The 23,251-nt window shown below is 41.2% G+C and overlaps 1 protein-coding gene across 2 annotated transcripts in view; it reads left to right on the forward strand.

Moving 5' to 3' along the window:
• LOC126764074 (craniofacial development protein 2-like) overlaps positions 1–23,251 on the forward strand; it is a 182,138-nt gene that overhangs the window by 72,561 nt on the left and 86,326 nt on the right. Inside the window, exon 2 of one of the 2 annotated variants that reach the window (XM_050481847.1) lies at positions 20,838–20,901. The exons of the other annotated variant lie outside the window; for it this stretch is intronic. The gene's annotated coding sequence lies outside the window, so the exon portion shown is untranslated. Of the gene's footprint in view, positions 1–20,837; positions 20,902–23,251 lie in introns of those variants that run through there. 2 annotated transcript variants of the gene reach the window in all.

Below are 23,251 nucleotides of genomic sequence, written 5' to 3' on the forward strand. Positions count from 1 at the left end.
AAGTAATTATTTTTAACTTTTTGCACTTTTGTTTGTTCTATATATCTCACTAATTTCACTGATTAATGCATCGTTTACGTTTTTGTAATATTAATGATTATTTTGATTCTTTTTTCTTTTCGGCATAAAACTTTCGCTTATTTTTTCAATTAAACTTTTTAAATATTTTCGGCAATACGATTCGATTTCTTTGATCTTTTGATCAAAGTTTACCCGACTGCGCCAGTTATGGTTTAGAAATAAAAGAGCTTCGGCCTTTTTTCACAACTGTCTTTATTAAAGTGAACCTTAAGACTAATTAACTTTTCATTTCTTATTAGTTTACATACTCCTTATTCTAATGCTAACTGTACTGACATTCTTTGTTAGTTCGCTTCTAATATTAAGATTAACTGTTTTATCGTTCCATATTAAATTGTTTACTTATATATATTTATGTATATATATATTTTACATATATATATATATTTCTGTTTTTAGTTGAGTTGGCGTTAGCATACCCGAAAAACGCTCACTCTCTTATTCCACAACTAAGCCTAATGTGGAACCTAATTTTATGTTAGTACGCTATTAAGCATTTACTATGTACATACATAAGTATATTTTATTACAACGTGTTTAGAGTACAGAAATGTAACTCGCGCATGTTACATTACATGCAGTTTTGCATGAATTCATAAAAATTCGCAAACTAATATTCATATCAATTGATATGATTGCATGTAAACGTATAAAAATAATGGGTTGTCAAAAAAGTCTTGCGTTATTTTTATTGAATTTTTGTGTTTTTTATTGAAATTGAAATTAATTTTTGATGACTCATGCCCAGCTCTTGACAGATGCTACGGCTGCTACTATGCCGGTCTCTTTCGACCAATTCAGCGATTTTATCGCAATTTTCAACGACAGGCCTTCCGGAGCGTGGCGCATCTTCGGCCACCTCTACACCAGAACGAAAACGTTGAAACCATCGTTGTGCGATGGAAATAGACACTGTATCGGGTCCATAAACTGCACAAATTTTATTGGCGGCTTGAGATGCATTTTTGCTTTTATCGCAGTAGTACTGTAAAATATCCCGTATTTTCTTTTTATTTTGCTAGCGCGTGAAATGAGCTTTCCAAAAAGGTATAGCATGACCCGATGCGACGAATAAAACTAGAACTACGCGCTTTCAGCGCCAACTAGCGAAAATACCGCAAGACTTTTTTGACAACCTATTATAGGCAAAAGGAGCAACTTACGTTGAACCTTCTCTATAGTTTTACGTTCTCTGTTTGCAGTAAGCAGCATATTTAATAACACTAGCAGATTGGCTTCGTATATATTTGCAGCATACATAGGCCCTTACTGAGGCGTCGGCGAAGCCATGATTTCGGCAGATGGCGCTCGACTCAACGTTTACCAAACGAGAAATGCTAATAGATAAGGTTAGCTTTAAAATTCTGCCAGCTAGTGTGAAGGCGCAATAGAATCGACTCATCCCAATTTAGTTTTTGGGGCTAAAAGAGGCGAGCAGAAACTGACAACATGTTTCGTTTAGTGGCTCGCAGATCATTAAAATTGTGATCTAAAACAAAGCGAATCACATCCTCTTTCGGCAACCAATGGATTCCTAAAGTTTTAGTGGAATTGAAGCTGAATGACTTTTCAGTTCAATCATTGTCAAAAATTGTGGGTGGTTCGAAAATTAATTCGTTAAGGTGAATCCGGCCGGGTATAATATTTGAATTACTTCACTTCTCAAAAGATCTAGAGACTCAAAATTTTCGGAACCTGTTAATAAACCAATGAACCGAGTGGATATTTCGTTGCATTGGCATCACTGAGCATTTTCATACACCGTGTTGCACGAAATGGAGCAAGCGCAGTGCCGTATGTCACGGTGTTAAGACGAAAAATGTGTATTTTCTCTGAAGAATGCTCTCTCCACACAATAAGTTGACAATTTCTGTCTTCTTCACGCATAATTATTTGCCGATACATTTTAGTAATGCCCACTGTTAGTGCATACTTATGTAAGCAAAAACGAAGAAGAGTTGAGTATAACTCTTCATAGATGGTTGTACCTACCATCATCCACCTGCGGGTAGGGGAGACCCCCTTTGGGTTCGAGGGGGGGAAACCGAATATACCCGTTGTAAGGCATGCCTGTCGTAAGAGGCGACTAAAATCCTGGCCACCAGTCCAGGTCTGTATGGAAGCTCAACTGATAGTAGCTTCGGCTACGAGGTCTGACAGGAGACTTAATTCTGATACCACGGCGAGCAGGAGCCCTTGGAGGTAACTCCAATCTCCGCCGAACTGCGGTTTCATAAGAGTGACCGAGTAACTCACCGCCAGCTTTAAACCCAATAGGATATCAAGTTTTTTGATTTGTGGAATTCTGGATCCGCCAATTCAATATTGTGCGAAATTTTTCAGCCATTAACATCGCATTATCCAGTCTTCCGTCGAAAATTCATAATTATTTAATCGCGACTTATCAAACGGGTTAAGTTGTGCCCCCACTTTTTTATTGAAATTGTCCCTTAATGCTTTGTGTTTTGATTTAGTAAACGTAGAAAAATTGGTAATCAAAAAAGTCTTGTCATATTTCTAACTTCAACCTATTTTTTTATATTTATAACTAGAGGACCCGTCCACGCTTTACTGCGGCTGATACATAGATAATACTACTACTACCATCTACTCGTATATGATTTCTATTAGTTGGATTATAACTATTAGGTAATGAGAGTAGCATTTTTGTGAAGCAACTTGTGTTAGCTTACAAAAAAATGGATCATAAAGCATTTCACGAGTTAATGAAGCATTGTTTTTTGGGGCAAAATACTGTTGAATTTGGGCTTAGGGAAATCCACCGCTGAAAAGATATTTGCTAACCTTGAAACAGGCGAAATGAGTCCTGAGGACAATGATGCTCTAAAGAAGGGAAAGCTCTGTGCAAAGTGGGTGCCTCGCAAGTTCATAATCCAACAAAAACAACGAATAACTGATTCTGAGAAGTGTTTGAGTGCTCTTTAATCGTAATAAAACCGAATTTTTGCGTCGGTGTGCGACAATAGAAATATAGATCCATCATTTCCTACTGGAGTCCAATCGACAGTCATTCTAGTGGACTGCACATGATGAACCGGTTCTCAGACGTGGAAAGACGAAAAAGTCAGCTGGAAAGGTTATGACATCAGTCTTTTGGGATGCACGTGGTATAATACATAATCACCGACTGATTACTGATCCAGTTATAATCTATTTCACTGCGTATTTGATTGCAGTTCTTTTCTACTATTCCAAATACTTAGCAATTGTATTACTTTTAAGGAAGAATCTGTTTAAAATTGTACGCAAACATATTTTCAAATGATTTCTACAAACATGAATTTTGAACAAATGATTATGATTTGAAATATATTTTTTGTATTTATGAGTTGTATTAAATTTTAATATAAGGAGATAAAAAGTATCCTATGTCCTTAGCCTGGTTCTAAGCTACTTCTCCACCAATTTTCAGTCAAATCGGTTCAGCCGTTCTTGAGTTATAAATGGTGTAACTAACATAACTTTCTTATATATATACATGTATAGATAATAAATAAATAAATACCATTTTAGTCGACCACTTCTTTTATTTTTTGCAATATGCAAGTAAAGTTGAACAAACATCTATCTAATGTATGTATGTATGTACATACATATATGCAATATGTGTTTATATTGTTTCAAATATCAATGTAATATTGTATAAAGTGAAAATGGAGAGCCAAAACTGAAAGTGTGCACTTTGTTTGTTTAAGCTTGCTTTTCTTTTGTTTGCACTGCTTCGTACCTTACCTGGTGCGCCGGCTGCTTGCCGGGGTTTACGTTCATTTGGCATAGGATGCAGTGACAGCTCGTTCCCACGACGACTTAAACAGCAGCGGTTTGATACCAGCAGATACGTTATAGCAGCAGCGGAGATTCCAACGTAGCAGCGGTGTTGGACGACGTAACAGAACTGAACAATTAGCGGCACTATGTAGTTACGGTGGTTTGTAGAGGTACTAAAGCGGCGCTGGAAGCGGTAATTTGTAGTGGTACTTCATCTTACGGCAGAAGAATCGGTGGTTTCTAGCAGCACTTTACGGTTAAGGTTTATATTTTTTTGTCGTACGGCATTTTTATACCATCCTTGTTATTATTATATTTTTTAACACCTTTAGCCGAGACTATTTCCAACACAATTAATGTGGAACTCACTGTACCTACCGTTTCTTCACAAACGAACCATTGTATATAGGAATATGCTATATACTAATTTATACATTTTGTTTTACCGCAACTTCTTGTTATATATTTGTTTTTGCACTGATTTTAGTGATTTCGCACATACATAAGTATGTCCATACATACATATACGTACATTTTTAGTACACACCACTTTGCCACATTGTATATAGGAATATGCTATATACTAATTTATACATTTTGTTTTACCGCAACTTCTTGTTATATATTTGTTTTTGCACTGATTTTAGTGATTTCGCACATACATAAGTATGTCCATACATACATATACGTACATTTTTAGTACACACCACTTTGCCTTTCTTTCCTTTTATTTTCTCTTTATTATTTCAGGTATTAGATAAATACCGGTTAGTATGTAGAGTATAAGTTAACGACTAAATTTCCCAATTTTGAAATATACAAGAAATTCTATAATTCCCGCAACAGTGCTCGAGCAGATCACAATTCTACAGAAATTGAGTGTTCGCACGATTCTTGAAAAAATGCGCGAATGCCCGAAATTCGGAGGAATTGTAGTTCGATCGATCGCTCGCTTCGCCGTTGTAAATTTCACATTAATTCGCGCTCTACAAGTGTCGTAACAACTTTATCGCTATGGTCTATGTCGGCAGAATAGTTTAGGTTTTAAGAAAAAAAAACAATTGAAGTTTAGTCCTAAAATATCAGTAAAGACGAACGGTCGTTCTGTTAGTAATAAAAAAAATATTTATTAATTGGCGCCCGAGTAGGGATAGTTGACAGCCTCACGGCTTAACTAAGTGTCTTGTCATGGTTTAAGTTTAGCAAAAAGAGCATATCAGGGGATCACAGTTCGCAGGACACTTCCACCAAAAATTGATTCGGAACGTCAGTAGTCACAGCAACCAAGAATCACCCGCTTCAACGAGAATAAGTGAAGTACATATATTATTAGGTTGTAAAATATCTCCTTTCCGCCTGTTGTTTTTTGAATTTCGCGGCTATGTTTAAAAGCGTGACAGAGCTTGTATCTGGCAATACTATATATATTTGGAAAGTTCTTGACATAACCTACAAAACGACGCTATGCATGATAAGTTTGGATATTGCGTCCAACAGTTACAGACGTGTAAATATGGAGCTCACTAACGCCGAAATTCGCGCTATTTTAAAGTTTTCCTGCGATAAAGGCAAATCCGCTAGAGAAACTTTCCGTGAGGTTAATGGTGTTTTGGGGGATGGTACTCTATCACTTCGAACTGCGAAGGAATGGTTTCGACGATTAAGAGCGGGTGAAAACGACACCATGGATAAGCCAACCGATGGAAGACCTGTGACGACGAATACCGACCAAAGCATGGAAACCATCGGGTTAGACCAGCATGTGGCATCTTGTGACATCGTCCAGAAGATAGGAGTTAGTCACCAAACCATTTTAAGCCATCTGCAGAAGACTGGATACACAAAACAACCTGATGTGTGGGTGCCGATGATTTGACGCAAAAAAACCGTCTACCGAATCAACGCCTGCGATATGCTGCTGAAACGGAGCGAACTCGACCCATTTTTGAAGCGGATTGATGGTCAGGAAGGTTTTTCTGTGTATTTAGTGGGATTGGAAGGGAATCATCTACTATGAGCTGCTCCCATATGGCCAAAGGCTTAATTCTACCATCAACTGCGAACAACTGGAGCGCTTGAAGCAGGCGATCAACCAGAAGCGTCCAAAATTGGCCAACAGGAAGGGATTAGTGTTCCACCAGGATAACGCTAAACCACACACTTCGTTGATGACTCGTCACAAGCCACGGGAGCTCTGATGGGGGGTTTTATCGCATCCACCATATAGCCCGGATATAGCGACAGGTGATTACCACCTGTTCCTGTCCATGGCGAACGCCCTTGTTGGTGTAAAGTTGAACTCGAAAGAGATTGTGAAAAGTGCCTGTTCCAGTTCTTCGCAAATAAGGAGGGGGGTGTCTGAAGTTGCCGTCTAGATGGAAACAGATTAACGAACGAAACGGCGCATATTTGAACTAAATCCGATTACGGTAACACTTTTTATAAAGCACTGAATAAAGAGCAAAAGGGCAGAAGGGAGATATTTGACAACCTAATATAAGTTATTATATGTAAGATACCACAGTGAATTTAAAAATTTCTTCAAAATTTTTTTAACTATATTTTTATGGCTAACGACAATAGGCCACTCATATTTAGGGTTACAATGATTCCCTGATTTTGACCTTCAGCACTGATTCCCTGATTTTGGTGAAAATTCCCAGATTTTCGTGAAAAATGCACAGATTCCCTGGTTTCCTTCTGAATCGGCGATTTTTTTTAATTATTATTTTTTTGAGTGAGTGCGTGAAAAAAGTGAGTCTCACAGCGTGGGGGGTTCGAATATGCGCGCCACGCGTAGGATGCATTTACCGGAATCATATCATCCATGGTTGAGTTTTGGAACGCATACCATATGGTATCCCCATCATTCATACATGTATACCGTCGCATGGATATGTGACTGCATCATATGTCACACACATGTCTAGACTCGAGTTTGCGGAATTTACTTTTATAATTTACTAATCCCCGGTGTGTTCACAACATTTATATAAAAGTTGGTATCCAAATTCGATTAATTTCGGTTTACTTGACCGGGTACCAGACTTTGTGAAATGCCTACGTGAGCTTTCAGGAGATCGGGCAGAATTCAGTTCTTGGAAAAAAGGAATTGATACAATACTAGAGATTTACGGCAGTTGTAAAGGAACCCCAAAATATTTTGCTATATTACATAAAATGCGTAATAAGATAACAGGATCTGCAAATAGTCTCCAATATCCCGATGCTTAAAGATCCATTTCACTGATATACGTGATTTAGGCTACAATATCAATTGGCCTTAACAGTACAAGGCAGTAAGTAATCAGTAGAATAGTTCTACTAAGATGTTTATAAACATAGTATATCACTTAGCTTAAATAAAATTAGTTCTATGGGTTTGGACAGAGAAGCCGAGTTGGTAATGAGAAAGTCATACATGGACAAAGCCCTAGACAAGTTTGTTCGAAGTTTACCGGGAATTTGGTTCGATTACTGGGTATCAAAGAACCTACAAATTTGCCAACCTTCTCCTTCTTTTTAATTGGCGTAGGCACCGCTTACGCGATTATAGCCGAGTTAACAACAGCGCGCCAGTCGTTTCTTCTTTTCGCTATGTGGCGCCAATTGGATATTCCAAGCGAAGCCAGGTCCTTCTCCACTTGGTCCTTCCAACGGAGTGGAGGTCTTCCTCTTCCTCTGCTTCCCCCGGCGGGTACTGCTTCGAATACTTTCAGAGCTGGAGTGTTTTCGTCCATCCGGACAACATGACCTAGCCAGCGTAGCCGCTGTCTTTTAATTCGCTGAACTATGTCAATGTCGTCGTATATCTCGTACAGCTCATCGTTCCATCGAATGCGATATTCGCCGTGGCCAATGCGCAAAGGACCATAAATCTTTCGCAGAACTTTTCTCTCGAAAACTCGTAACGCCGACTCATCGGTTGCTGTCATCGTCTAAGCCTCTACACCATATAACAGGGCGGGAATTATGAGCGACTTATAGAGTTTGGCTTTTGTTCGTCGAGATAGGACTTTACTTTTCAATTGCCTACTCAGTCCGAAGTTGCACCTGTTGGCAAGGTTGATATTGTTGGTGGTGTTAATACTGGTTCCAAAATAGACGAAATTATCTACAACTTCAAAGTTATGACTGTCAACAGTGACGTGAGTGCCAAGTCGCGAGTGCGACCACTGTTTGTTTGATGACAGAGATATTTCGTCTTGCCCTCGTTCACTACCAGACCCTTTTTCTGTGCTTCCTTGTCCAGCCTGGAGAAAGCAGAACTAACGACGCGGGTGTTGAGGCCGATGATATCAATATCATCGGCATACGCCAGCAGCTGTACACTCTTATAAAAGATTGTATCTGCTCGATTAAGTCCTGCAGCTCGAATAATTTTCTCCAGCAGCAGATTGAAGAAGTCGCACGATAGGGACACGCCTTGTCTGAAACCTTGTTTGGTATCGAACGGCTCGGAGAGGTCCTTCCCGATCCAGACGGAGCTTTTCGTGTTGCTCAACGTCAGTTTACACAGCCGTGTTAGTTTTGCGGGGATACCAAATTCAGACATCGCGCTATAAAGGCAACTCCTTTTCGTGCAGCTTTGAAGTCGACGTAAAGGTGGTGTGTGTCGATTCTTCTTTCCCTGGTCTTTTCCAAGATTTGACGCATGGTGAATATCTGGTCGGTTGTTGATTTTCCAGGTCTGAAGCCACACTGATAAGGTCCAATCAGTTTGTTGACGGTTCTTCGCCGCCGTGTTTAGCCGTTTATAGCTCTGCCGGTAATATAGCTCTGCCGGCAATCCGTCGGCCCCTGCCGCTTTGTTGTTCTTCAGGCTGGCAATTGCTATTCGAACTTCTTCATGGTCGGGCAACGGAACATCTGCTCCATCGTCATCGATTGGGGAATCGGGTTCTCCTTCTCCTGGTGTTGAGCGTTCACTGCCATTCAGCAGGCTGGAGAAGCGTGTAATCTAAGTATGCTCTGGGCATCGGTGACTGGATCACCTTTGGGGGTTCTACAAGAGTATGCTCCGGTCTTGAAACCTTCTGTAAGCCGCCACATTTGTTTGTAGAATTTTCGCGAATTACCCCTGTCGGCCAGTATATCAAGCTCCTCGTACTTACGCATTTCGGCCTCTTTCTTCTTCTGTCTGCAAATGCGTCTCGCTTCCCCCTTCAGCTCTCGATATCTATCCCATCCCGCACGTGTAGTGGTCGATCGTAACGTTGCGAGGTAGGCAGCCTGTTTTTTCTCTCCGCTGCGACACGGCACTCCTCGTCGTACCAGCAGTTCTTTTGCACTTTCCGAAAACCAATGGTTTCGGTTGCAGCTGTACGTAAGGAAATGCCGTCCCATAGTTCCCTTATACCGAGTTGTTGACGAGTGCTCTCAGAGAGCAGGAGTGCAAGCCGAGTAGCAAATCAATCGGCTGTCTGTTGTGATTGCAGCTTCTCGACGTCGAACCTTCCTTGTGTTTGTTGACGTGCGTTTTTTGCTGCACAGAGGCGGGTGCGAATCTTAGCTGCAACAAGATAGTGATCCGAGTCGATGCTAGGACCTCGAAGCGTACGAATGTCTAGAACACTGGAGACGTGCTTCCGTCTATCACAACATGATCAATCTGGTTGGTGGCTTTTCGATCCTCAATCAGCCTCAACCCTTTTGGGGATGTTTCGTCGTGGAGTCTGAATTTACCGACCGTATTGCCAAATATACCTTCTTTGCCCACCCTGGCGTTAAAGTCGCCAAGCACGATTTTGACATCGTGGCCGGGGCAGCTCTCATAAGCACGCTCCAAGCGCTCATAGAAGGCATCTTTGGTCACATCGTCCTTCTCTTCCGTTGGGGCGTGGGCGCAAATCAGCGATATGTTAACATCGCTTTGAAGCGGATTGTGGCTAGACGTTCATTCACCGGAGTGAATGATAGTACTCGGCGACGGAGTCTCTCTCCCACCACGAATCCAACACCAAACTTGCGCTCCTTTATATAGCCACTGTAGTAGATGTCCATCGCATTTCTTGGCCGGCGGTGATGTCAGCCTTTATTTTCGCGAGGACATCAACCAGCTGGGCAGCGGCATCTTCCCAATTAAGGGTCCGGACATTCCAGGTGCATGCCCTGATATTATAGTCCTTATTTCGTTTGCCATGGTCGTCATCAAAAGGGGGTCTCTCATCCGAGGCTGTTGGTAGTTTTTCCTTGGTATAGTTTTTTACGTGGCGGGTCCCAAGCCCAGCGCACAACCCTAGGTAGGGGATGTTTCGCCTTCTCACTTTAGCTCGCCTTCGATCGGATGTTCTTAGGCTACCCAGAGGATACTTGTGAGCTGCTTGAGCCATGTGTAAAAGAATCGTTTCTGGCCACTCCCAAGTGAATGGCGATCAGAGAGCTTTCCTCACTTGCGTGAACTTCTACACATGACTCCATCCTCCTTGCCAACCGCTTTATACATATCTCTGCTTATATGAGAATCAATCCTATCGTTCTAATTATGCGAATTGTAGCATTCAAAGTAACGCATATTTTCGAAACATTGAACAAAGACTACAGAAACTGACACAAGCTCCACGTATGTTTAATTTTAAAAACGATGAGCAACCACCATAAGTTCCTCCACAGAAGACGCAACCACAATATATGACCAATATGACCGGCCACAATGGTTGTGAGGGTACTCTCATGTGAACGCATACATTTTACCACTTTTTAGTAAATTTTTTTTTATGCGACAACAAATTTCAATCATTTTAAATTTTTAATATATTTTTATTTGTATTTTGAAATGTACAAAAAATATTTTTTTTTCGTTTTTTTACATTTTTAATATATATTTTTTTTAAATCAAGGTAGTCCCCAACAAAAAAAAAGTAGTTCACTGGTCATGGTGATAGCGGCTGTTCATGTTGTCTGAAATAAAAAAATCGAATGGATTATTCAGTAGTTCTGCGGCTATCGTCCCTACCAAATATAATCAATTGCATAAAAAAAAAGGTCGAACTTCAAAAAAGTCACGAAAATCTTGTTTTTTTCGTTAAAAATCGTTGAAGAAAATATGAAACTATTTTCGAAAATAAACAATAGTAGAAGAACATATGTAAATTTCAAAGCAGTCGGTTGAATACTTTTTTTTTAGGACCATGACAGTTTCAGAAAATGATGATTCGAGAAAAATGCGTTTTGAAACGTAGCAGCTGCAGACTTGTCATGGCGCCTGGTAGACAGTCGCTTACGACACGTCGCCGACTATGAGCTGTGGCTTATCAAATACTATGAATTTCGGTCTGAATTTTTCACAGCATGTTTTCAATAGGTTTTACTGTCAATATAAAAAAAAATTGATTTTTCGAAGTGATTACATGAGAATACCCCCTTATAGACAAATTGGGTATCAGCCACTTGCTGCCCCACGACAAACAACGTATTATCAATATAAGCAAGAAAAGTATACAGCCCCATCCCGCCCTATGGCATCCAAACCATAGCCGCGTCCGTAGCCAATGGACGTTGACTCCAGCATACAAACTAGACAGGACTATTAATTACCTGAATAGGCCACAGTTTGAGTTATGGAAAAGACCTCCTTTTCCAACATAAAACACCGATAAAAGACAGACAAATTTTAACCTCAAACTTTAAACGAATAAGTTAAGGAAATGAGAATCAGGGTTACAATAAACATTTTGATCAAGCAACTTTGCATTCTTTAGAGTAAGCCACTCCTTGTTTCCATATTTCGAATGTAAGTTGGGGAGTTGACAGTTACTTAAGATATTTATTGACACAGCATTGAACAGAAACTACGTTCAACCTAAATTTGTACAGAACCCCATACGAAACGAAAACTCATTTGACACAGTAACAATAGGAGGTAGCACTATAAGGTAGCTAACTTGTTTAACCAATCTGATCTTACCATATTTTTTTTTTTTTTACTTCCTACATTAACATCCTTCGACGACATTTTGGGGAGTGACAGTCTTAAAGAATTCGAGGCAGAAATTAATCTTCACAAGAAAGTTATTAATATCTCAATAAAGGGAACAAAATATGAAGATGTAAACAACATCATTCCTTGAAGAGATCATTTAACAGACGTACAAGGAAATGACTAAAAAAAACTTTGTGAAAAAATATCTAACACTTTTTGAGAGTGTGAATGAAAAATTAATTAACACAACAAATGTTAAGGCAGAAATTAGAACAAACACAGATTCATCAGTCCCTCAGGGATAAAATCAGCAAACAGGTCAAAGAATTATTAGATAACCGAATAACGCGCCCATCTCGCTCCCCGTATAATTCACTAGCGTGGATTGTTCCCAAGAAACCAGATACCTCAAGAAAGACAAAGTTTCGTATGGTCATCGATTACAAGAAACTGAATTTGGTGCCTATCGCAGATCGGTATCCACTGCCGGATATCAACGAAGTTTTAGCACAACTGGGGATTTTACCAAATCCCACTCAAACTTCTGATGCAGAAAAAAACAGCTTTCTCAGTTAGTAACGGAAAATACGTGTTTTTACGACTACTACTTCAATACTCCAACGTGCATTAGATGATATACTAAGTGAGCATATTGGTAAAATATGTTATAATTATATATTTTCTTAATCTGGAGCATCAGCCCTATCCAACCATACCACTTTTAACACATCCCTGAAATCGTGGGATGGTATACTAAAGTTTCCCCCCAAAAACCTCAAAATTATCATCATATGATTTATTTTAATTTTTTGTGCTCGCAGGTGAGAATAATCTGAAGCCCGCTTCCGGGCAGCCTTGCCGGCTTAGGTCAAAATCAAGAAACAGTTGTGGTTACAATTAAAACTTAATTTTATTTCCAAAGGAAAGAAAATAAGAAAAACAAAAGAAGAATTTCAATAACTAGGGGAATTCAAATAACAAAGTTTATTGGTTTTTGTGATGATAGTCAAAAAAAAAGTTTTTCGTAGTTTAGCAGCATAAATTTAGTTTACATTTGGAACAAAAACACTGCGTTTTTGAATTTAGGCACAATTTACATTTTCTTTTTCCACCATCTTCTTTTATGCCAATTGGGAAAGTGATCATACTGATCAAAGCGGACATCCGCGTCTGGATGTTCTGCTCTTCTCCCTACCTTTAGTTTCTTTCCTACGGGTGTTGATGGTGTGAAACTTGGACGACCAGCAGGACGATTGAGTTTGTAAGCGACAAGACCAGCAGCAATTTCTTCACGGTACTCGGGTAACTTTAACAGCTTGTCATCTTGTGCAGATATATTGTTGTTGCAAATTTCTAAATGCAGACGGCGATACAAAATATATGCATTTGTCGCAGCTATATCTACGAAATGGCAAAAAAGCCGGATTTCGATTTTCTTTGCGTGGATATGGTCCACTTGGTCCTTCCAACGGAGTGGAGGTCTTCCTCTTCCTCTGCTTCCCCCGGCGGGTACTGCTTCGAATACTTTCAGAGCTGGAGTGTTTTCGTCCATCCGGACAACATGACCTAGCCAGCGTAGCCGCTGTCTTTTAATTCGCTGAACTATGTCAATGTCGTCGTATATCTCGTACAGCTCATCGTTCCATCGAATGCGATATTCGCCGTGGCCAATGCGCAAAGGACCATAAATCTTTCGCAGAACTTTTCTCTCGAAAACTCGTAACGCCGACTCATCGGTTGCTGTCATCGTCTAAGCCTCTACACCATATAACAGGGCGGGAATTATGAGCGACTTATAGAGTTTGGCTTTTGTTCGTCGAGATAGGACTTTACTTTTCAATTGCCTACTCAGTCCGAAGTTGCACCTGTTGGCAAGGTTGATATTGTTGGTGGTGTTAATACTGGTTCCAAAATAGACGAAATTATCTACAACTTCAAAGTTATGACTGTCAACAGTGACGTGAGAGCCAAGTCGCGAGTGCGACGACTGTTTGTTTGATGACAGGAGATATTTCGTCTTGCCCTCGTTCACTACCAGACCCTTTTTCTGTGCTTCCTTGTCCAGCCTGGAGAAAGCAGAACTAACGACGCGGGTGTTGAGGCCGATGATATCAATATCATCGGCATACGCCAGCAGCTGTACACTCTTATAAAAGATTGTATCTGCTCGATTAAGTCCTGCAGCTCGAATAATTTTCTCCAGCAGCAGATTGAAGAAGTCGCACGATAGGGACACGCCTTGTCTGAAACCTTGTTTGGTATCGAACGGCTCGGAGAGGTCCTTCCCGATCCAGACGGAGCTTTTCGTGTTGCTCAACGTCAGTTTACACAGCCGTGTTAGTTTTGCGGGGATACCAAATTCAGACATCGCGCTATAAAGGCAGCTCCTTTTCGTGCAGCTTTGAAATCGACGAAAAGGTGGTGTATGTCGATTCTTCTTTCACGGGTCTTTTCCAAGATTTGACGCATGGTGAATATCTGGTCGGTTGTTGATTTTCCAGGTCTGAAGCCACACTGATAAGGTCCAATCAGTTTGTTGACGGTGGGCTTTAATCTTTCACACAATACGCTGGATAGAACCTTATATGCGATGTTGAGGATTACTTTTCCCACGGTAGTTGGCGTAGATTGTGGGGTCTCCTTTTTTATGGATTGGGCATAGTACACTTAAATTCCAATCGTTGGCCATGCTTTCGTCCGACCATATTTTACAAAGAAGCTGATGCATGCTCCCTATCAGTTCTTCGCCGCCGTGTTTGAATAGCTCTGCCGGCAATCCGTCGGCCCCTGCCGCTTTGTTGTTCTTCAGGCTGGCAATTGCTATTCGAACTTCTTCATGGTCGGGCAACGGAACATCTGCTCCATCGTCATCGATTGGGGAATCGGGTTCTCCTTCTCCTGGTGTTGAGCGTTCACTGCCATTCAGCAGGCTGGAGAAGCGTGTAATCTAAGTATGCTCTGGGCATCGGTGACTGGATCACCTTTGTGGGTTCTACAAGAGTATGCTCCGGTCTTGAAACCTTCTGTAAGCCGCCACATTTGTTTGTAGAATTTTCGCGAATTACCCCTGTCGGCCAGTATATCAAGCTCCTCGTACTTACGCATTTCGGCCTCTTTCTTCTTCTGTCTGCAAATGCGTCTCGCTTCCCCCTTCAGCTCTCGATATCTATCCCATCCCGCACGTGTTGTGGTCGATCATAACGTTGCGAGGTAGGCAGCCTATTTTCTCTCCGCTGCGACACGGCACTCCTCGTCGTACCAGCAGTTCTTTTGCACTTTCCGAAAACCAATGGTTTCGGTTGCAGCTGTACGTAAGGAAATGCCGTCCCATAGTTCCCTTATACCGAGTTGTTGACGAGTGCTCTCAGAGAGCAGGAGTGCAAGCCGAGTAGCAAATCAATCGGCTGTCTGTTGTGATTGCAGCTTCTCGACGTCGAACCTTCCTTGTGTTTGTTGACGTGCGTTTTTTGCTGCACAGAGGCGGGTGCGAATCTTAGCTGCAACAAGATAGTGATCCGAGTCGATGTTAGGACCTCGAAGCGTACGAATGTCTAGAACACTGGAGACGTGCTTCCGTCTATCACAACATGATCAATCTGGTTGGTGGCTTTTCGATCCTCAATCAGCCTCAACCCATTTGGGGATGTTTCGTCGTGGAGTCTGAATTTACCGACCGTATTGCCAAATATACCTTCTTTGCCCACCCTGGCGTTAAAGTCGCCAAGCATGATTTTGACATCGTGGCGGGGGCAGCTCTCATGAATCTTCTTATGCTGGATTGGAGGATGGGGTCTTGTGTAGAAGTTCACGCAAGTGAGGAAAGCTCTCTGATCGCCATTCACTTGGGAGTGGCCAGAAACGATTCTCCTACACATGGCTCCAGCAGCTCACAACTTCCGGTCTTTGACCAAGTGTCCTCTGGGTAGCCTAATAACATCCGTTCGAAGGCCAGCTAAAGTGAGAATTCATTTCCCGAATACACGCTGAAATAGCATGCTCATCTTGCGGAGAGTTTTCATCAGGCATATAATCGCGGCCGTCCGATTCATCGTCACTGTTAAAATCACTATCATCCTCGTCTATTTCAACTGATTCCATTAACTGGAGCAACTCTTCATCACTAAGTTTACTTAAATTAAATTTCCTGCCATTTCTGTACTCCATTTCTTAAAAATATAAAAATATTAAAATACTAGCAATCAAAGAAATATCTAAGAAAATTTTCGCGTAAACAGGCAAAGCCGCCCTGAGGCGGTCTTCGTGTTTGTGTTCTTAAAACTCGAACTACTTTTTATTTTTTATTAAAAAATATATTAATTTATGATAAATTAACTTACTTAAAAAAAAATTCTTCCGTATGAATATTTCAATAAAACACTTTTTATTTTAATTTCGAAAATTTTAAAATCGGCCTGTAACACTAAATTTCTGCATTCAACTGACGATAACAACAAAACGAAACGTCACAATACATTTGTTGATACGGATACTACGAACATATGAGTTGATTTATTATCTAACGGTTCTTATAACAGTCCCAGACAACAAAAAATTTCTTAGGAATTTGTGACAATTTATTAAAGGCCGCCTCAGGCCGGTCTTGCCTGTGAGAGGGTTAATCCGTCTGTCACGAATGAAATCCTCAATTTCAAAACAGAGCACATTGACATGCTATAGAAAATAAGCAGCAATTTTCTGATGAATACTCCTTTCCCAAAATGAAACAAAAGATTATAGCAATAATAGTGCAATGCAGAGTTTGTAAAGAGGAGAAATATAATCGTCATCCCACTAAACCAGAATTAAAAGAAACACAAATTCCCGAATATTTAGGGCAAATAATACATATAGAGATTTAATCGACAGAGAAAACCCTTATTTTGACCGCCATTGCTAAATTCTCTAAACTTGCCCAGTGTAGAAACATTAAGATCAAAGCAATAGAAGACATAAAAAACCTTTTCACGACATTTTGTTACTATGGTGTGCCTCAGTATGTGTAATATTATAGACAATGAAAAATCATTCAATTCCGGTTCTATAACCTTTATACTCAGTGATCAATGGAACATTAAACTTTTTAAAGCTCCACGATTTCGTTCAACTTTATCCGAAATCATGAGATGCGTAAAAACAAAACAAGAACATAAATCATTTGGAGAATTTCTAAATTGGGCCATTTATGTAAGTTATGAGTCGCCCATAACACAATCGATACACGCTATTTGAATTGCAAAGTTGAACTCGATTACTTCATTGAATAATTTCCTTTTCCTATAAACTTACATACAGTATGTCTCATAATTCTTTTCACAATGCAATATTTAAGTATTTTGTTCTTTTATGAGTAAATTAAATTATTGTTTATTAGTTCAAACTATTTTTTTAGCAGCAGAACACATCTGGTGCATACTTCTTGTTTATGTGAAAGCAAACAGTTATTTGAATATGACATACTTAGTATGTATGCAAAACCAACAACCTAAAGTATTATGCGTGATGTGTTTCTTTGTCTCAAAACTATTTAAAAGGTCATAAAAAAAACTGACACATACGAACGCCAAACCCTTTGAGTGTTTTACTATACTGACCTTGTACCATCACCCTGACTTGGAATTTCCCACCCCCAGATTAGCTATTGTACTGTGTCATAGTTATAATATAGTAAAATGAGTCAAATAAATGTCCCGTCTTATTGACTAAGGACAACGCACAAATCCCTAATAAATTAAACACAGACACATAATTGTGAGTGCATGTCTTTATTATTTTAGATTCGGCTTGAGACTAATTTTTGGGTGAACAGAGAATCTTAACTATACTTACTATTGCTTATTTGTTTATGTTAAGTATACTATACTGGCTACTATGTTATGTGAGCGAGACCGCCCAGAATCGTTTATTGTTACATTTGATATTTATTTGTTTATTTAAAAGTGGCTGTGCCACAGTAATTGGATTCATTTAAGTGGAGTGTGAAATGAATATGTCGCTTTCAATTAGGTAGAGTGTGAAGTGAATACGTCACTCCTCCCCCCTTAAAAAGCAGCCTATTCTTTAGGCTGGTGCCATTGGATATAATGTGGGTGGGTGGGTAAATAAAGTGTAATGTAACCAAAGCCAAAATAATAATTGCAAGTATTATGTAGAGTGTAGTATTGTTTTGTGATATCAATTTTATCACGTCTTTATGTTTTAACATTTTAATTTTAGTTAGGTTTTGTGGTGGATACAATGGTGTTAAGTCAATTTCTAATTTTAAATAATTTTCGCTTAAAATGATGTTTTCAATTTCTACTTTACATTGAATTACTTTATAATATTGTTTCCATTTATGTTTAGTTCGTTATTTAAATTTTGACAATCTTGTCAGATAGTGGTTTCTGTTAAGTTCCACGTAATAATTATATTTGGTTCTATATATTTAATAATTTCGGATGTGGAAACCGGTATAAAATTACAAATTGGGTTCTTACGTTTAATTACACTGGTCAACAAATTTGTAATTTTTTTTGCCACATGAAAATTTATATCAAGTTTTGAATATACTAGGGCCACCAAATAATAATATATCAATGAAAAAAATGTACACATCATGTTTTCTTGTGACATCAAAAAATATATTTTCGTAAAAAGTACAAAATTCAGCCACACTTACAGAATTATTTCCTAATATCTAATACATACTTATGATTTTCTGGAATATTATTATTCCGGTAGGTCCCTTTTAAGTCTCCAGCAATAATCTGCTAGCATTCCTGGACTCCATTTCCCTTGATAACGGCTCTCCATTAAAAAAAAGTCTTCATGGAACCTCTCACTTTGTTCGTCACTCACAGCACGCAAATTTGCCGGAAAGTAATCCAGATGAGAGTCCACCATATGTATTTTCGAGGACATATTACACCCCGACGCTTTAACTGATATCATAAGTTCAAGTCTTTGTAATTTTCCGCTTTATGGTAGAAAATTTTGAACAACATTCACAAAAAATTTCCAGGCGAGTTTTTCCTGATCATTCAGTTTTTCTTCAAAGCTCTTATCCTTCATAAATTGCCGTATTTGTGGGCCTACAAATATTCCTTCTATGATTTTCGCCTCGCTGAGTTTAAGGAATTTCTCGTTTAGATATAAAACTCTATCTCCATCTTTAAGCATAGCTTTTACGAAATTTTTTATTAGGCCAAACTTTATGTACAACGGTGGTAAAAGTATGTCATCAGGGTCCACTAGAGAATCATTTTTAACATTTTTAGGGTCTGGAGTTAGTGATTCACGCTTGGGCCACACTTTCTTTGCATAGGGACCATTCACAAATGAAACAGCAAAATTTCATATAACCTAGCTGTAGTCCAAGTAATGGTGCAATGACTTTAAAATCACCACAAATTTTCCAAGCGTGTTTCCTGTATTCAATTTCTTCAAGTATAAATCTCATATTTTCGTAAGTCTCTTTCATATTAGAACCATGAGCAATCGGCACTGAAGGAAGTTTGTTTCCGTTATGCAGTAACACTGGCTTTCAAACAAGTTTTTGAAGAGTCAATAAACAGTCGCCAGTCACTTGGATCATATTCGAAATTTAATAAATTCATCACAACAGGAACGATATTATATTAGAATAAATCACCTCCTGGAAGACGGAGTCATGTGTAGAAGTTCACTTGGGAGTGGCCAGAAACGATTCTTTTACACATGGCTCAAGCAGCTCACAACTTCCGGTCTTTGACCAAGTATCCTCTGGGTGGCCTATTAACATCTGTTCGAAGGCGAGCTAAAGTGAGAAGGCGAAACATCCCCTACATAGGGTAGTGCGCTGGGTTTGGGACCCGCCATGTTAAAAACTATACCAAGGAAAAACTACCAACAGCCTCGGATGAGAAACCCTGTTTTGATGACGACCATGGCAAACGAAATAAGGACTATGATATCAGGGCATGCACCTGGAATGTCCGGACTCTTAATTGGGAAGGTGCCACTGCCCAGCTGGTTGATGTCCGCGCGGAAATAAAGGCTGACGTCACCGCCGTCCAAGAAATGCGATGGACGGGACAAGGACACAGACGAGTAGGTCCTTGTGACATCTACTACACTGGCTACAAAAGGAGCGCAGTTTGGTGTTGGATTCGTGGTGGGAGAGAGACTCCCTCGCCGAGTACTATCATTCACTCCGGTGAATGAACTTCTAGCCACAATCCGCATCAAAGCGATGTTCTTCAACATATCGCTGATTTGCGCCCACGCCCCGACGGAAGAGAAGGACGAAGTGACCAAAGATGCCTTCTATGAGCGCTGGGAGCGCGCTTATGAGAGCTGCCCCGGCCACGATGTCAAAATCGTGCTTGGCGACTTTAACGCCAGGGTGGGCAAAGAAGGTATATTTGGCAATACGGTCGGTAAATTCAGACTCCACGACGAAACATCCCCAAAAGGGTTGAGGCTGATTGAGGATCGAAAAGCCACCAACCAGATTGATCATGTTGTGATAGACGGAAGCACGTCTCCAGTGTTCTAGACATTCGTACGCTTCGAGGTCCTAGCTTCGACTCGGATCACTATCTTGTTGCAGCTAAGATTCGCACCCGCCTCTGTGCAGCAAAAAACGCACGTCAACAAACACAAGGAAGGTTCGACGTCGAGAAGCTGCAATCACAACAGACAGCCGATTGATTTGCTACTCGGCTTGCACTCCTGCTCTCTGAGAGCACTCGTCAACAACTCGGTATAAGGGAACTATGGGACGGCATTTCCTTACGTACAGCTGCAACCGAAACCATTGGTTTTCGGAAAGTGCAAAAGAACTGCTGGTACGACGAGGAGTGCCGTGTCGCAGCGGAGAGAAAACAGGCTGCCTACCTCGCAACGTTACGATCGACCACAACACGTGCGGGATGGGATAGATATCGAGAGCTGAAGAGGGAAGCGAGACGCATTTGCAGACAGAAGAAGAAAGAGGCCGAAATGCGTAAGTACGAGGAGCTTGATATACTGGCCGACAGGGGTAATTCGCGAAAATTCTACAAACAAATGTGGCGGCTTACAGAAGGTTTCAAGACCGGAGCATACTCTTGTAGAACCCCCAAAGGTGATCCAGTCACCGATGCCCAGAGCATACTTAGATTACACGCTTCTCCAGCCTGCTGAATGGCAGTGAACGCTCAACACCAGGAGAAGGAGAACCCGATTCCCCAATCGATGACGATGGAGCAGATGTTCCGTTGCCCGACCATGAAGAAGTTCGAATAGCAATTGCCAGCCTGAAGAACAACAAAGCGGCAGGGGCCGACGGATTGCCGGCCGAGCTATTCAAACACGGCGGCGAAGAACTGATAAGGAGCATGCATCAGCTTCTTTGTAAAATATGGTCGGACGAAAGCATGCCCAACGATTGGAATTTAAGTGTGCTCTGTCCAATCCATAAAAAAGGAGACCAATCCCCACAATCTGCGCCAACTACCGTAGGATTAGCCTCCTCAACATCCCATATAAGGTTCTATCGAGCGCATTGTGTGAAAGATTAAAGCCCACCGTCAACAAACTGATTGGACCTTATCAGTGTGCCTTTAGACCTGGCAAATCAACAACCGACTAGATATTCACCATGCGCCAAATCTTGGAAAAGACCCGTGAAAGGTGAATCGACACACATCACCTTTTCGTCGATTTCAAAGCTGCTTTCGACAGCACGAAAAGGAACTGCCTTTATGCCGCGACGTCTGAATTTTATATCCCCGCGAAACTAATACGGCTGTGTAAACTGACGTTGAGCAATAAAAAAAGCTCCGTCAGGATCGGGAAGGACCTCTCCGAGCCGTTCGATACCAAACGAGGTTTCAGACAAGGCGACTCCCTATCGTGCGATTTCTTCAACATTGGTTAGGTTAGGTTAGGTAAGACGGCTGATCGGAGATCGCACATGGACTAGAAGTAGTCCTTTGTGAAGCCGTTGAAACTCGAACTCCCGTGTTCGAACTTAGAGATCGGCAAACCGTTTAGTATCCCGTAGAAATTTATAGAGGCGCTTAATTTCAATGCCCGCCAGATCGGTGGGATGTCTGAAGGTATGTGCCCCCAAGTGCCTAAGTCTGGATCTCCCAAAAGCAGGGCAGTCAAGAAGGAAGTGCTGGCTAGTTTCTACTGCATCTTCTTCCAGGCAGCTTCTGCATGTGGCGTCCGGTAAGATTCCCAGTCTTACAGCGTGTATGCCAATGGGGCAGTGGCCCGTCAAGAGCCCCATCATTAATGAGAGGCTAGCCTTGTTGAGGGCAAAGAGATCACTAGATCTCCTTCGATCTGTCTTTGGCCAAAAGGCTTTTGCGACCGCGCAGGTACTAATGCTGGCCCATCGCTGACCGAGCAGCCGTGAGGCCTAGCTATCTATTAGTAGAACACAAGAGGATGCCGGAGCACCTACCCGTTCCCATTCTACCGATAGTGATTCTAGGGTGCCTTTCCTTGCTAGCTCCTCAGCTTTGCAGTTACCCGCGATTCCGCTGTGGCCCGGCACCCATACAAGTCTTATAATGAAAGCTCTCGCCGTCAGAGACAGTGACGCTAGACACTCTTCGACCAGCCCTGAACGCACTGTGAATGAGTTCAAGGCTAGAATGGCCGCTCTGCTATCCGAGTGAATGGTCACTTCCCTGAAGTTAGACGCTCTACTGAACAGCATATCTGCTGCTACCTTGATGGCTGCAACCTCAGCCTGGAAAACATTGCAATAGTCGGGAAGTCTGAAGCTGGATTTTATGGAGAGCTCCCGACAGTAGACTCCTCCACCAACCTTCCCCCCAAGCTTTGACCCATCCGTAAAGAAGCTTACTGCCCCTCTCCTCCAACGGCTTCTTCCCTGCCAAACCTCCCTCGTCGGTATATGTGCAGAGAAGGAGCCACCGGAGTTCGATATGGCGACTCCATGATCCAGATGATCGGGTATGCAGGGTTCAGATACCCGCTCCTTTAGGAATCCATACTCCCTGAGCCTAATGGCCACTTTTGCGGCCATACACCTTCCGGCAATATCCACCGGCGTTATGTTCAGAATTGCATTAAGTGCAATGGTTCGGGTGGACCTTAATGCACCACACCTGCTGATGAGCGCAGCTCGTTGAACGCTCTCAAGTTTCTTTGCAAGTGTGGTCTTCTGTAAAGCCCTCCACCACATGAAGACTCCATAGAACATTATGGGCTTGACTATGGTATCATAGAGCCAGAGTACCAACTTCGGTGAGAGGCCCCACCTCTTGCCAATAGCTCTACTACAGCAGTATAGGGCAATCGATGCCTTTTTGGCTCTCTCCTCGATATTCGGCTTCCATGAAAGCTTCCTATCCAGGATGAGCCCTAAATAATTCACAGTTTCCGCCGGTTGCAAGCGAATACCTCCCAATAGCGGCAACGGCGCCTCAGGGATCTTGTATCTTCTACTAAATAAAACCATTTCTGTTTTATTTGGATTTA

Source organism: Bactrocera neohumeralis, unplaced genomic scaffold, assembly GCF_024586455.1.
Source record: "Bactrocera neohumeralis isolate Rockhampton unplaced genomic scaffold, APGP_CSIRO_Bneo_wtdbg2-racon-allhic-juicebox.fasta_v2 cluster09, whole genome shotgun sequence".
Taxonomy (NCBI): Eukaryota; Metazoa; Arthropoda; class Insecta; order Diptera; family Tephritidae; genus Bactrocera; species Bactrocera neohumeralis.